The following is a 17,003-nucleotide window of genomic DNA, read 5'->3' on the forward strand; positions in this document are numbered from 1 at the left end:
AGCCTCCATAACTGTGAGAAAGAAAACTAAGTTGTTGATAAGGCCCCGTCCGTCTCTGGTACTTTTGTTTTAGCCTCCCTCATGGAGTGAGACACATGATGATGAACAAACCTTGACTGAATCCATGAGTACATTTTATGGGTAATGGGGGAACGATGGAAAAGTCAGGGATCGATAGGTAAACTTCCATGGAATCTGAAGCATCCCAAAGGAAACATGGAGACAGAACTGGGTGTGTTTACACTGGGTCAGGGATACACTGTCCCAGGAGGTGAGCACGTGACTCTTTGTGAGAGTTAAATCTGCATATCCACTTGACTGGGCTGTGGGGAGCCCAGATACCAGATCGGACATCATTTTGGGTGTGTGTGTGAGGGTACTTGATATTAGCATTTGAATCAATGGACTGAGTCAAGCAGGAGGCCCTCCCAAAGTGGGTGACCTCATCCAGTCAGTTGAATGGAATAAAATGGTGGAGGGAGAACTGTCTATAGCCCTGAGCAGGCACTCGGCACTCTGACTCAGATGGGAACATTCACCACTGGCTCTCCTGGGTCTTAAGGTCGCTCAGCCTCCATAATCATGTGAACCAATTCTTCATAGTAAATTTCATATCTATACATGGTGGGGACTGGCTGGTTTGGCTCAGTGGATTGAGCGTCGGCCTGCGAGCTAAGTGTCGCTGGTTCGATCTTCCAGTCAGGGCACATCAGAGAAGGAAAACTCTGACTCCAAAAAACCTCCCCTGCCTTGCGGCATACCTCTTCAGGGGAAAGGCTAAGGGAGTAAACCCCGACAGAAAATCCGGAGCCGGAGTCCCTAAGGCGGTTTGACGTTGTAGTCAACACCGGCAACTCCTGCGGCGCACCTGAAGCCAAGCTGTATTGACTCCGTCTTTCCCTTGGACCCTTCAGCTGCGAAGAGGGGGGGTCTGCTGCATGGGCAACAGCAGACCCTCCATATCACCCTGCCCAGGCTCTGTAGCTTCAGCTTCACTGGAGAGGACACTCCAGCGTCATCGCAAGATCTCGATTCAACACGGGAGGAGACAGATACCGTGTCACTCCCGAGTCGGACTGCACAGCCATTCTCGGCGGTGCAGATAGACTCCTAAGAAGCTACACCATTGTCTCTCGAGATGGACGGCTGCCGACGACGACATGGTGGGGGAGAAGTAGGTTTACAGTTATGCGTATGCAGAACACAGTTTATTCTCGTATTATTATTGTATTTTTTCATACGAACTACTGTAAACCTACTTTTGTCCCACCCTGGATTATAAATGTTAATCACATTATTAATATATTATTGATTTATTAATATATGAATTTATTTTTTCTGAAAACTTCCCTACTCACTGCTCTGACCAGATGCAGGCTGTGGCCATCTAGCACCTGGAGAAGAGACAGGTCTGTAGGAGCCTTTGTCTGGGTTGCCGATTCAAGTGGGGCTTCCCAATAGCACATTTCTTTGATGTGGAGGGACCCATGGAAAAAATTTTCATGAGGTTTCCCCTTGCCTCTTTTGGGGAGGAAAAACTTCCTTCTACCCTGTTATGTCTAGACCAATAAGAGGCAGATTAGCAAAATAAAAGACAGTTTATTCCGTTTGCAAAAATGTCACAAGACAGCTTAGTGATCTGTAATTCAAAAGGGTGGTTAGAATTTGGGGCTTAAAAATCTAACAGTAGGGGAAAGGGAGAGGGGAGAAGGCTTTTATGGGAAGAACCAAAAGGTTTTTTTAGGTCAGACATGGGTTTTTAGGAGAACAAATGAGAGGTAAAGAAGTTTATGGTAATGTTTGACTTGAGATAGGGTCTTTCTGTTTTCTTCAGAGCTGTAGCACTTAAAAAGCTAATTAACCAAGTATACTGCACACCACCACCACCACCCACCCCCGTAAGCACTGCAGCCCAACAGGGCTTCCAGAGGGAGCTTTCTGGACCAAGGGGCCTCATGCCCCGGGGATGCCCTCGCTCCCTGATGTGAATTCACCAAGGGTGCTCCTGGTTCAGGTATTGTTTCTGTAAATTCTTCATTCCTTTGCATTCCACATAGGGGGTAGGGTGCCCCATTAACACTGATGAAAACGTGACACCCCCGCCCCCTGAGTGCTGCTCATCCTGGCAGGTGATGGGGATTTTCTCCGCATCTCTCAAGTAGGTCTTAAAATTTTAAGTGTTTGAAAAACATTTTGAGAACTTACCATTAACTGTGTCCTCCCAAATTCCTATGTTGCAGACCCAGCCTGAGGACCTCAGATGGGACTGTATTTGGAAATGGGACCTTTAAAAAGGTGATAAAGGTGAAATGAAGTTATTAAGTTGGGCCCTAATCCAATAGGACCACTGTCTTTATAAGAGGAGATTAAGATACAGGCACAGAGAAATGACCAAGTGAGGACACAGGGAAGAGACAGCTGTCCACACACCAAGGAGAGAGGCCGTAGGAGAACCAGCCCTGCCCCCACCTGGATCCCAGACTTACAGCCTCCAGGATGGGGAGACAATAAATGTTTAAGCCCCAGCCTATGATATTTGTTATGCATCCTGAACTAATAGAAGAGCTTATTAGAACTGCAAATTCCTGCTCCCTCCCACGGAAGTGACTTGGCAGTCTGTGAGGCCCCATTCTGCATGGCCTCATGTAGCTCTGAGATCCTGGAGTCCCCTTGCAGAAATGCTGCATTCTAACTTAGTCTCACAGGGCAAAGAAGTCTTCATTCAAATAAGGCCATGATTCTCAGCCTTTATTTTATCACTGCCCCAGAAGGAGCCCTTCTAGACATTATTTTTCTAACTCCCCATCCCCAGGAAATTTTCACACCACAGATGCACCAGGTGTCTTAAGAGCATGTTTTCAGACCCAGGAACCAGTTTTTGCCCCATGGTTGGGGTCTTGCGCTTGCTGATTGAGAATGCTTGGGATAGAGAATTGTCACAATTTTTGCTCCAAGAAAATGCTGCTTGAATGTACCCACCTGTGGGGTTGGGGCAGTCCTCCCCTGCCTACAGTCCTGAGACAATCCCTCTCTTGGGATCACGTGCAGCAGCATGAGGGCGGCAGGTGGATGCTCAGGGGGCGCACATGGATTTGGGGTTTGAGAATCCTGGCTCTTGGCTGGACTGCCCAGTTTCTTTATTCTGATAGCACTTGGGTGGCTGTTGTGAGGTTAGAGTGGCCCCTGCGGAGGGCCTGGCTCTGTCCACATGCCAGGGGGCAGTATCACCACCATTCACGTTTTATCCCCATCAGCCAAGTCCAGTTTTGTCTCAGGCTGGGCCACACTGAGTGTCATGTGTGGGTGGAGCTTGCAAATTTGCTAGGTCATTTGGGGGCAGTGGTTGCATCTAGCCCTTATAACAATGAGGACCTGCTTTTGGGTCGTGCAAAGGAGAGTTTGCTGCCCTCTGACCCATGGAAGTAGATCAGTATATGCTGAGGAAATGGTCCCCCACATCCCATGTCCACAGGGACAGGTTTTCCTCAGACTTCAGCTCACTCAAGGCCCTAACCCTCCAGGCTCTTTGAGGACCTTCCTGAGCTGGACTTAGGTGTCAGGTGTCCTACCTTCTCCTGTGGAGCAAGTCAGCTGCTCTGCCTGCAACAGAGAGGGCAGATGCCATTCAGGCAGCAGCAGGAAACCTGTGTGTGTTTTGGTGCAAGTGCATCACCATTCCAGCTTAACCATGGACAGAGCAGGTATCTCCATTCACCTGAGATATATGTGGTCATATCTGTATATAATCTTACATGGAATTTATATATAATGCACATGTAGAGAATTTGGAGATGTTATAGAGAGATAATTTATATGTATGTAGAGAATTTATATATATATAGAATTAGAGTTTATATATTACATGGAGAGAATTTTTGTCTATACAGAGAATTTATATGTACATATAGGAAATTTATATGTAAAATATAGAGAATATATAAAATGCTATATATAAATCAAGATATTGATATACATATATACCAATTGAGAAACGTGTAAATATATTAACACATATGTATATACTTAGTTCACTTAAGCATCCATAACAAAATACCACAGGCTGGGTGGCTTATAAACAACAGACATTTATTTCCCACAGTTCTGGAGGCTGAAGTTCAAGATTAAGGCTCTGACATGGTTGGGTTGTGAGGAGAGCTGCTTCCTAGGACATTCTCTATGTCCTCACTGGGGAAAGGGCAAGGGAGCTCTTGGGTGTCCTTTTTGTAAGGCACTAGCCCCATTCATGAGGGCCTGACTTCATGATCTAATTATCTTCCAAAGGCCCTTATACCATCCCCTTGAGGGTTGGGATTTAACAAGAATTTTGGGGGGGACACCAATATTCAATCTATGATATATATTTGTATGATATATGTTTCCTGATTGATCCAGTGCTCAAGGGGCTTCGACTGAAGGGGAAATGTGACTGCGAGTCACCTGGAACACAGCCAATACTCAGAAAGGGTGAGCTGTCCCCTGGGGTGCCCTGACTTAGCCTGAGTCAGAGCTGCAGAGAGTGAGCCCAGCAAATGGCAGGAGGTCTCCTCTTTCACAGGACTGCCACACTCTGCCCTGTTGACACAAAATGTCACCAAGAGAGTCTTTGATGCGTATTGGCACAGACCCTACAGGTTAAGGGCTCAGTTCCATGAGGCCAGTGTCACTTCAGATGACAGTCACCACGTAGTAGGACCCCAGGTTGCCCACAACTTCTGACCCACTGGCTGCAAATCAGTTTCCCAGGACCTGCTCCTTACCCCGCAGAGGCCACAGCACTAAGATCTTGATTTTATGATTCTCAATCAAGCATTTGGACATACTGTATATGTTGGCTATCAACTGGTTTCTAATTTCCAAATCTAGATGGACTTAAAACCCCGCTCTGGTGTGGTCATGACATGGACCTGACCAGAAAACATGACCAAGAGTGTGTAGTCAGGGTTCTCCTGAGATATGGACTCAATAAACTATTTCTACACAATGGGATATATACCTAGGCCATCTGGATGCAGAATTCTCTCTTTCTCTGGGGACCTCGGTCATTACTCTGAAGGCTTTCAATTGATTGGGTGAGGCCCATCCACATTACTCAACGTCTACTGAGGTAAATGTTAATTATGTCTAACACACATAAACACACACACACACACACACACACTCCCTCCCTCCCCAGCAACATAGACTGGTGTTTGACCAAATGTCTGAGCACACACGCGCGCACACACACACCCTCCCCAGTAACATAGACTGGTGTTTGACCAAATATCTGAGCACCACGGTCTGGCCAAGTTGACACATAATATTAACTGTCACAAGGACTGAAAGCTCAACAGGTTGAAAGACCTCAGTATTCAGACAGCTGGGAAAGGAGAGAGAAGGGGCTCGACCCAGGGTCTCTTTGCCATGTTCCATTGTTTCCTCACTAAAACACATCAAAACAATAAAAAGAAAGAGAAAGGAAGAAAGAAAGAGAAAAAAGAAAGAAAACAGCAAGACTTAGAATCTGAGAGATGTGGCATGACAGAGGTCACGCTGGACTAGGAGCCCAGACACAGGTCTGGGTGACAGTCTACCACTGGGCCCTGGCCTCAGTGCACCCTTGAAGGGCTGATTCAAGCAGAGAGGTGATCTCTCATCCAGCACCCATCCCATGCGCCTAAGTCCATTATGCTGCAGTGCCAGGCCAGTCAAGGAGAGTGGGAACCTGGGCTGGATTCGCAGTGACAGTGGGCCAAGCTTCCAGTGGACAGTTCCAGGCTGGCAATCAGCTTGGAGTGGCTTTTCCTGGGTTTGTTTCTCCGCTTCCCTTCTCTACAAAGTCACGCAGGATCATGCTCGACTGTGGATGTGCATGGACACACACGGAAAGTTGCAAAGCTGCCCGGCCCCTAGTCCCACCCAGACCTTCATCCCAATCCCCGATCCCCTCGTCTTTTCATGCTCAGTCCATCTGCGCCCAGAGTCCTACTGCCCAGGACACCGCCCTCTGGTCGCCACGTCCACCGCCTACTGCGGACTTGATCCCCAAGGATCGGCTGACGCCCCGCCTCGGCGCTGGCCAGCCAGTCACTGTGCCTGACCGAGACTCAGCGCTCACCTCGCGGTCGTCGCACGTACAGGCATCAGAGTGCAGACTGCGTGCGGCCCTGTCCCATCCTCAAGCTGGGGAGGCCGAATAGGTCGGACGGGGGGCGACGGGTGCTGCGCACCTGAAAAACCCAAGAAAGAGATCTGGAGGCAGGTGCACAGCCTGCCCAGACCTTTCCCTGGGCGGAACTGATTGCTTTGCCGAGAGGTCCTCCAGGTCCCAGGGTTAGGTTTACAGTGGAGATTTGGTTTCTTCTTCCTGGGAGCCTGCCAGATTGGGGTGGGGGTGGGGGGTGGGCAGTGAGAAGGTCAGCCGAGGCTGCAGGAATCTAAAAGGGCTAATTCAGTTTGATTAGCGGCCAAGGAAGTGGGGACAAGTAGGCTTTGTCACAGGCTCGGGTACCAGGGCAGCTCCTGCTGGCCCAGCTGCGATCCCGGGGAAACCCAGCCATCCTGAGTTACTGCCCTTCTGCTCCACCCTCTTCTGGCTGACTCTAGGTTCACCTCCTTCTGGGGTGTGCCCCGGTGCCATCTGGAAGGCCTTCCCTGACCACTCCACTGAAGATCCCACCCTTCTTGCTCTCCTCCCCTTCCACTCTGGACATTTTTACCGCACTTACCACCACTACTGTTTTACTTATGAACAAATTTAACTCTATTACTGCAATTCCCATCTATAGAGTAAGGGCAGAGATTTTTTAAAATGTAAACAATTTTTGGCATATTTTGTTTGCTGCTTTGTCCCTGGTTCCTGCCACATCAAAGATGCTTAATTCATGAAAAAATGAACTATCAGAGCCTTAAGAAGATACCGGGAAAACCCACTTAGTTTATAGTGAAGGCCCAGAAAGATGAAGGGATTTCCTTAAAAAAATTTTTTTCAATTAGTTTGCATTCAATATTATTCTGTATTAGTTTCCAATGTACAGCATACAAGGTGGTCCCTCCAATATTTCAGGTATCCACTGGGCCCCATACATGAAGTCACAAACTCAAGGTCAGCTTGGAACTCATGTTTGATTAACTCTTAGCAGCCTAAATGAGATAGGAGTTACTGAGCATGTGCAGGAGAGCAGCCTCTGTAAGAAGAGACGCCTTTACTCCTGGACCGTGCACAGGGCCGGGAACACAGGGCTTCAGGTTGGGTTCTCTTTGCCCATGGCCCAACCCCCACAACCCTGCTCCATCAAACTTCTAGGTCTTGGTAAAGTGGGATAATGTTATGAACTTGACTTTGCGGTTGTGTGAAGCTGCTTTGGAATGACCAGAGTATGATTTTGTAGGGTGTAGCTTTAGACAAGGCTCCCTTGCGCAATTAACACCCAAAGACTGGAACACTAGAAGTTGGAAGTCCTGCATCTTACATTTATGGGAGGGACTGCAGATGGAGCCACAAGCTTAAGTACTGTAAGGGAAAACCGTAAAATTTTTTAGCTTCTAGCTAAGGACAAAAAGACTACCTGTGTCTATCAGATTCACACCTGAATAGATAAGCTAACTTTCTGGTGCATTGTCAACAAATATCAGAAATAATACTTAGTGCCAAGGAAAACAAAACTGTTCCCAAATTATGAAATGGGCAAATTGTCTTTTTGTACTTGATTTGAAGCTTGAGAAGCCCCAGCATCAGTGGCTTGGTTGGAACCTAAGCTTGCTTCTGCAGCTCAGCTGCCCTGCCTGAGCACAGCAGCCTTCTGCCAGGTTTACAGCCCAAGAAGCAGCTGAGTACCAGTTGACAGCCTCAGAGGCAACACATATACATCATGTTTATATTTATATTTTTGTATGTAATTATTTTCTTGTTGAGGAGCCAACATGTGTGGCTTCTCAGAACATTTTGCTCCAGGCTCCCTCCTGAAAGTGATTGGAATAAGTGATTTTTATCATCCTGACCACAAAACTGTCACCCTGATTTGGTAACTTCTCCTTTCTTTAGTTGGCAGCTTTTGTGAGCGTCTGCTTTCCAACCCTACCACCCTCCACTCTACACACTCTTTGCCCTGGCACACCCATGTTCACCTTTCTGGTTGACTTGCTAGCATGACCATCTCTGTTCCATGAAATCAAGTTTGACTTGTCTAAGGAATTTTGTTTTTAACATTAGCAAATTAGCAGTACCCACGCAGTAACAGAAAATTTTCTGTTATTTAATATTACAACTCTTCCGTGTATGTATAATTTGCACTATGATGATTCCAATAATCATAACAATAAATCAGAAAAATTGGTGCATATTTTACTATGTGTTTGAGAGCAATAAATGGTAGTAAACTAGAAACAACATACCATCAGTTAAGATATTTGTAGCAGGCTTTGCTCTGAATAGCTGGAGGACAGTAAGCAAGTTTGATTTGCTGCCTAAAGGATGGAGTAATCACACAAATTAGGGCTAACACTAACTAAGGGACCAGATAAACTCTGCATAGCTCTGGAAATTGACTTTTTAGAGTCTTTGAAAGCAGATGACTGCTGACATGATCTGTGGCCATTGTTGGATTCCTGCTCAGGGCATGGAGTGGCAAGGGGCCAGGAAAGGTCTCAATGCTCCCTGGCCATCCTTGCCCACCCACTGCTGCCTTCGGGGTCTGTGCTCTGTGCCTGGCAGGTGCTCAGGATGGTAGGCTGGAAATAGCAGTATATGTCATAACCTCATCACAGCTGTCTCACAGTTGAATGGGAGCATGGGTGAATAGCAGTCAGTAGCAGCCATTTAAAAGCAATGCATCCTCCACTGTGTGGTCCCACTAGAGCGTGGAACTCTCAGTTTCAGAAAAGAGCAGGTAGCTGACTCATGTCTAGAAATACCAGGAAAGATTTCAGTGCTGAATAAAAACAACTGTGGGTTGATAAGGGGAAGCATGTTCCAGGGAAAGAAGAGCACAGGCACATTTCTGAGTGTTTGCTTCATAAACAATATCAATCCACTCAAACCCCACCTGCAGTCACCAGGAAAGCCCTATTTTAGCTGTGAATTTCTCCTGGTTAACAAATCCTTATTCCTAGTGACCAAGAAGTGTTTGCCCAACTCATTTGCTGTGTGTCATCGAGACTGTGCCTTGCTGTTAGTTTTCCTATGTTCCTACTTCTTCCTGGTTCTCATCAGGAGCATGGTGGTGTCCTCAACATGTTTGGAAAGCTTAGTACACAGTTATCCTCCCCAACCTTGACCATGGTTGGCAGTCTTCCTAAGATAGGGCTTTGCAACCAAGAAAGAAGGTCCAGGTATCTCAGCAGAAGGAAAAGTCAGCAGATTCCCTTTTCACTCCCTGGCCTGGGGTAGGTTGGATCCTTGCTGGCAGCTGGAGGAGAAAACAGACCCTTTGCTATTTATTTATTTATTACATATATTGGGGGTGAAAATTGATTCACAAAATTATATTACATTGTGTGCCCACCACTCAGTCAAATAATCTTCCATCATTATATATTTGGACCTGGCTGGTGTGGCTCAGTGGACTGAGCACCAGCCTGTGAATCAAAAGATAGCTGGTCACTGATTCAATTCCCACTCAGGGCACTTGCTTGGGTTTTGGGCCAGGTCCCCAGTTGGGGGTGTGCAAGAGGCAACCAATCACACAGTTGATGTTTCTCTCTCTCTTTCTCCCTTCCCCTCTTTCTAAAAACAAATAACTAAAATCTTTTAAAAAATCAAAATTAAAAATGACTATATATTTGACCTTCTTTCTCCTTGACTGCCCCCATGCCCCTTCTTTTGGTAACCACCCTACTGTTGTCTGTGTCTATGAGTTTTTGTTTGTTTTTTCTTGTTTGTTTATATGTTGCTTTCAGTTTTATATTCCACATATGACCAAATTTATGTGGTTTTTTGCTTTTTCTGGTTGACTTATTTCACTTAGCATTATATTCTTTAGATCCATCCATGTTGTCACAAATGGGAGCATTTTGTCTTCTTATGGCTGGATAGTATTCTGTAATATACATGTACCACATATTCTCTATCCAATCCTCTATGGAGGTACACTTCAACTGTTTCCATGTCTTGGTCACTGTGAATAATGCTACAATGAACATAGGTTGTAAATAAATGTTTTAAAATTTTCAGGTAGATCCCCAGAATATTGGGTGCTGGGTCATATGGTAATTGTACTCTTAAAATTTTGAGGAAACTTCATACTGTTTTCCATAGTGGCTGTACCAGTTTACATTGCCATCAGCAGTGAATGAGGGTTCCTTTTTCTCCACAATCTCTTCAACACTTGTTATTACTTGTGTTTTAGCCATCCTAACAGGTGTGAGGTGGTATCTCATTGTAGTTTTGATCTGCATTTCCCTAATAGCTAGTGAAATTGAACATCTTTTCACATATCTGTTGGTCATTTGCATGTCTTCTTGGGAGAAGTGTCTGTTCAGGTCCTCTGCTCATTTTTAAATTGGATTGTTTGTTTGTTTGGTGTTGAGTTGTATGAGTTCTTTATATATTTTGTATGTTAACCCCTTTTCAGAGCTGTTGTTTGAAATATCTTCTTTCTTTCAGTTGGTTGCCTCTTTGTTTTGTTGTTGGTTTCTTTTCCTGTGTAGAAGCTTTTTAGTTTGACATAGTCCCATTCATTTATTTTTGCCTTTATTTCCCTTGTCTTTGGGGCCAAATTCATAAATGTTTCATAAGTTTAGTACCTATGTTTTCCTCTATGTAATTTATTGTTGCAAATCTTATATTTAGGTCTTTGATCTATTTTGAATTAATTTTTGTACCTCGGGACAGACTGTATTTTATTTCCATCCTTTTGCATGTGGCTTTCCAATGTTCCCAGCACCATTTATTTACCAGGCTTTCTTTTCTCCACTGTGTGTTTTTAGATCCTTTTTCACAAATTATTCACCCATATACATGTGATTTTATTTCTGGATTCTCAGTTCTGTTCCCTTGGTCTGTGTGTGTGTTTTCCCACCAATATCATGCTGTTTTGATTTTTGTAGCTCTATAGTATAATTTGAAGTCAGGCAGTGTGATACCTCCAGCTTCATTCTTTTGCCTCAGAATTGCTTGGGCTATTTAGGGTCTTTTGTGGTTCCATATAAATCTGATGACTTTTTGTTCTACTTTTTTTTTTTTTAATGTCATTGGGATTTTGATGGCGATTGCTTCACATATTTGTGGGTTCTTTACTTTTTTTTTGCAGTTCATTTCTAATTTCAAAGCATTGTGGTCAGAGAATATGCTTCGTATTATTTCAATCTTAAATTTATTGAGGCTAATTTTGTGTCCCAACATATGGTCTTCCTTGAGAATGTTCCATGTGCACTGGAAAACAATGTATAATATTATGTTCTGGGATGGAAGGGTCTGTAAATGTCAATAATGTCATTTGGTTTAATGTGTCATTTAAGGCCAATATTTCTTCACTGATATTCTCTTTGAATGATCTATCTAGAACTGTCAATGGGGTATTTAATTTTCATAACATGGTTGTGTTTTTGTCAATTTCTCCCTTTAGTTCTGTTAGTAATTGCTTTATTTATTTTGGTGATCCCTGATGGGCTATACGTTTAAGAAGTGTTATGCCTTTTTGATGTAGTGCCCCACTTATTATAAAATGGCCATCTTTGTCTCTTGTTACCTTTGTTATCTGAAATCTGTTTTGTCTAATGTAAGTGGGGCTACACCTGCTTTTCTTTTATTTTTAAGTATATTTTATTAATTATGTTGTTACAGTTGTCCCAATTTCTTTTCCCTTTGCTCCCTTCTACCCAGTACCCTCTCTTCCGTCCAGCAATTCTACCCCGCTTAGTTCCTGTCCATGGGTCATGCATATAAGTTCTTTGGCTTCACCCTTTTCTATATTATTCTTAACTTCCCCCTGTCTATTTTGTACCAACTGATTATGCTTCTTAGTCCCTGCACCATTTCCCCATCCCCCCCCCAGCTGATAACCCTCCAAATGATCCCCATACCTATGATTCTGTTCCTATTCTGGTTTGCTTAGGTGGATTTTGTTTTTATTTTTTAGATTCAGTTGTTGATAGTTGTGACTTTATTGTCATTTTAGTGTTCATAGTTTTTATTTTATTTTTCTTAAATAAGTCCTTTTAACATTTCATATAATAATGGCTTGGTGATGATGAACTACTTCAGCTTTACCTTGTCTGGGAAGCACTTTCTCTGCCTTTCCATTCTAAATGATAGCTTTGCTGGATAGAGTAATCTTGTTTGTAGGTCCTTGCTTTTCATCACATTGTATACTCCTTGCCAGTCCCTTCTTGCTTGCAAAGTTTGTTTTGAGGAATCAGCTGAGAATCTTATAGGCACCCCTTTGTAGGTAATTCTTTTCTCCTGCTGCTTTTAAGATTCTCTCTGTCTTTAATCTTTGGCATTTTAATTATGATGTGTCTTGGTGTGGTCCTCTTTGGGTCTAGCTTGTTTGGGACTCTCTGTGTTTCCTGGACTTGTATGTCTATTTCCTTTACCAAATTTGGGAAGTTTTTCTCCATTATTTTTTAAAATAAAATTTCAATTTCTTGCTCTTCCTCTTCTCCTTCTGACACCCCTATGATTCGGATGTTGGCACATTTAAAGTTGTCCCAGAGGTTCCTAAGCCTCTCCTCATTTTTTGCAATTCTTGTTTCCTCATTCTGTACTGGTTGGCTGTTTATTTCTTCCTTATGTTCCAAATCATTGATTTGAACCCCAGCTTCATTCCCTTCACCATTAATTTTGTGTGGATTTTTCTTCTTTTCACTTAGTACAGCCTTCAGTTTTGCTCTACTCAATCATATCTGTCAAGTCTATGAGCATTGTTATCACCAGTGTTTTAAAATTGTTAGGCTGGCTATCTCCTTGTTGCTTAGTTCTCTCACTGGAACCTTGATCTGCTCCCTCTTTGGGGCCATACTGCTCTGTCTCCTCATCTTGACAGCCTCATGTGTTTGCCTCTGTGTCTTAGGTAGACTGTCATACCTGTTATGTTGTAAGGGGTGGAGCCATAGGTATTCATCAATGTGGAGTGACCCGTTTGTCCACCTTGTGGTGCTGTATGTGGGGGAGGGGTCAGAGAGGGAACAATGCCACTTGTTCAGTGCTTGCCCTGTTTCCCGTCACTTCACCTGATGCCCCTCTAGCTGTTGCCCTGATGATGGTTCCCAGATTGGGTTGGTTTGCCAATGTTCTAGGGCCACAGAACCTCTAAACAGACTGTCAGGCAAAGAAAGCAAATTACCATATGATATCACCTAATACAGGAAACTAAAGAGCAACACAAACAAACGAACTAAATAGGCAAAGACTAGAATAGTAGTCAGTAGGGGGGAGGGGGGAGGGAGGGAAGGGGGATAAGTAAGGGAAGGGTCTAGTCAAGGAACGTGTATGAATGACTCATGGACATGGACAACGGGGAGGGATATGATTGTGGGAGAAGGGTTGGGCTGGGAGGGGAGAGCAATGGGGGAAAAATGGGACAACTGTAAATGAAAAACCAAAAAATAAAAAAAGAAGAGAGACGGGAAGTGTCTTTTGCCACCCCAGCCCCCACAGGTTTTCACAGCCAGAAGGAATGAGGCTTTATTTCTCCATCTCCGGAACCATGAGCTGTGCAGTCTGGCCTGAAATTGGGATCACTCCCCAGAAGTCGTCGTTGGCAGCCGTCCGTCTCGAGAGACGATGGTGTAGCTTCTTAAGAGTCTATCTGTACCGCCGAGAATGGTTGTGCAGTCCAACTCGGGAGTGACACGGTATCTGTCTCCTCCCGTGTTGAATTGACATCTTGCGATGACGCTGGAGTGTCCTCTCCAGTGGAGCTGAAGCTACAGAGCCTGGGCAGGGTGATATGGAGGGTCTGCTGTTGCCCATGCAGCAGACCCCCCCCTCTCTTCGCAGCTGAAGGATCCAAGGGAAAGACGGAGTCAATACAGCTTGGCTTCAGGTGCGCCGCAGGAGTTGCCGGTGTTGACTACAACGTCGAACCGCCTTAGGGACTCCGGCTCCGGATTTTCTGTCGGGGTTTACTCCCTTAGCCTTTCCCCTGAAGAGGTATGCCGCAAGGCAGCGGAGGTTTTTTTTTGGAGTCAGAGTTTTCCTTCTCTGATGTACCCTGACTGGAAGATCGAACCAGCGACACTTAGCTCCCCAGAAGTACCTCTTGGCTTTTATATTGTATGACTGCTCTTTCTGCTGGCTGGCCACAGTCACCACCTTGCTGCCGCTGCCACCTCTGCTACAGCTGCCACACTGTGTCCTCTCCACCCTGGCTCTGCCCCTCCTACATGTCTGGATGAATATTGCTCCTTTATAGCCCTGTTTGTTGGACTTCCATGCAGTTTTATTTTGTGGTAGTTCTGGTTGTATTTTGTTTTGAGGTAGATGTAATCCTTCTTATTGTTGTGAAAGGAGACAAAGCATGTCTACCTACACCTCCGTCTCGGCTGTAAGTCTCCTATTCTTCTTATATTGCTCTTTCTGATGGAGTAAGATAGTTCTTATAGAGCTCTTTCATTTTTTAATGTTCATGTCTCTTCTTCCCTCTGCATCATGACTCGATTTCTATCTTTGATATCACTAATTCTTTCTTCCATCTGATGAGCTCTATTTCCCATGCTTACTAGTTCATTCTTTGTCTCTTTTATGGAGTTCTTCATGTTCAGAATTTCTATTTTTTTATTTTTATTTTTTTTAATTTTATTTTTTGGTTTTTCATTTACAGTTGTCCCATTTTTCCCCCATTGCTCCCCCCTCCCAGCCCATCCCTTCTCCCACAATCATATCCCTCCCCGTTGTCCATGTCCATGAGTCATTCATACACGTTCCTTGACTAGACCCTTCCCTTACTTATCCCTCTTCTCTCCCTCCCCCTTCCCCCCTACTGACTACTATTCTAGTCTTTGCCTATTTAGTTCGTTTGTTTGTGTTGCTCTTTAGTTTCCTGTGTTAGGTGATATCATATGGTATTTTGCTTTTTTTGCCTGGCTTATTTCACTAAGCATAATTCTTTCTAGTTCCATCCATGTTGTCGCAAATGGCAGGAGTTCCTTCTTTCTTTCTGCTACATAGTACTCCATTGTGTAAATGTACCACAGTTTTTCGATCCACTCATCTACAGATGGGCACTTAGGCTGTTTCCAGCACTTGGCTATTGTAAACAGGGCTGCTATGAACATAGGAGTGCATAGGTTTTTTTGAATTAGGGTTTTAGGATTTTTTGGGTATAATCCTAGCAGTGGAATCGCTGGTTCAAAAGGCCGTTCCATTTTTTGTTTTTGAGGTAATTGCATACTGTTTTCCATAGTGGCCGCACTAGTCTGCATTCCCACCAACAGTGCAGTAGGGTTCCTGTTTCTCCACATCCTCGCCAGTATTTGTTGTTTGTTGATTTGTTGATGATGGCCATTCTGACAGGTGTAAGGTGGTATCTCATTGTGGTTTTTACTTGCATCTCCCTGATGGCCAATGATGTTGAGCATTTTTTCATGTGCCTATGGACCTTCTGTATGTCTTCTTTGGAGAAGTGTTTGTTCAGGTCCTTTGCCCATTTTTTAAGTGGGTTGTTTGTTTTCTTGATGTTGAGTCGTATCAGCTCTTTATATATTTTGGAGATCAGTCCCCTGTCTGTGATGTCATTGGCAAATATGTTTTCCCATATGGTTGGTTTCCTTTTCATCTTGCTGATGTTTTCTTTTGCTGAGAAGAAACTTTTTAGTTTGATGTAGTCCCATTTGTTTATTTTTTCCTTTATTTCTCTTGCCTTAGGAGATGTATCCATGAAGATATTGTTATGTGGGATATCTGAAATTTTCCTGCCTATGTTTTCCTCTGGGACTTTTATGGTGTCACGGTTTACATTTAAGTCTTTAATCCATCTTGAGTTTATTCTCATGTGTGGTGTAAGTTGGTGGTCTAGTTTCATTTTTTTGCATGTCCCTGTCCAGTTCTCCCAGCACCATTTGTTAAAGAGACTCTTCTCACTCCATTTTATGTTCCTTCCTCCTTTATCAAAGATTAGTTGACCATAGAGGCCTGGGTTTATTTCTGGGCTCTCTATTCTGTTCCACTGATCTATATGTCTGTTCCTATGCCAGTACCAGACTGTTTTGATCACAATGGCTTTGTAGTATTGTTTGATGTCTGGTATCGTGATTCCTCCTGCTGTGTTCTTCTGTTTCAAGATTGCTTTTGCTATTCGGGGTCTTTTTTGGTTCCATATGAATTTTTGGAGGATTTGTTCTAGATCTATGAAATATGTCATTGGTATTTTAATAGGGATTGCATTGAATCTGTAAATTGCTTTGGGTAGTGTGGCCATTTTGATGATGTTGATTCTTCCCATCCAAGAACATGGTATTTGCTTCCATTTATTTGTATCTTCCTTAATTTCTTTCTTCAATGTTGCATAATTTTCAGTGTACAGGTCTTTTATCTCTTTGGTAAGTTTATTCCTAGGTACTTTATTTTTCTTGTTGCTATAGTAAATGGTATTTTCTTTTTTGCCTCTGTCTCTGATATTTTATTGTTGGTGTACTGAAATGCCTTAGATTTCTATATATTTATTTTGTACCCTGCTATTTTGCCAAATTCACTTATTATATCGCATAGTCTTTTAGTGGAGTTTATAGGGTTTTCTATGTACACTATCATGTCATCTGGAAATAATGACAGTTTTAGTTCCTCTTTTCAAATTTGGATGCCTTCTATTTCATTTTCTTGTCTGATTGCTGTGGGCATGACCTCCAACACTATGTTGAATAGGAGTGGAGAGAGTGGGCAGCCTAGTCTTGTTCCTGATCTCAGGGGGGATGCCTTCAGTTTCTGTCCATTGAGTATGATGTTGGCTTCAGGTTTCTCATGCCTTAATTATGTTAAGGTATGCTCCCTCTATTCCCATTTTGCTGAGTGTTTTCATCATAAATGGATGTTGTACTTTATCAAATGCTTTTTCTGCATTTATTGATATGATCATGTGATTTTTGTC

General features: G+C 43.7%; 1 long non-coding RNA gene across 1 annotated transcript; it reads left to right on the forward strand.

The window, feature by feature from the left end:
• Window positions 1–1,300: 1,300 nt before the first annotated feature.
• LOC150000341 (uncharacterized) lies at window positions 1,301–4,992 on the forward strand. The gene is made up of 2 exons (XR_016513444.1): window positions 1,301–2,014; window positions 2,241–4,992. It is a non-coding gene; the product is annotated as an uncharacterized LOC150000341 (long non-coding RNA).
• The last annotated feature ends 12,011 nt before the right edge of the window (window positions 4,993–17,003 follow it).

This window comes from Furipterus horrens, unplaced genomic scaffold (genome assembly GCF_987537825.1).
Source record: "Furipterus horrens unplaced genomic scaffold, mFurHor1.1.pri manual_scaffold_10, whole genome shotgun sequence".
NCBI classification, from domain to species: Eukaryota; Metazoa; Chordata; class Mammalia; order Chiroptera; family Furipteridae; genus Furipterus; species Furipterus horrens.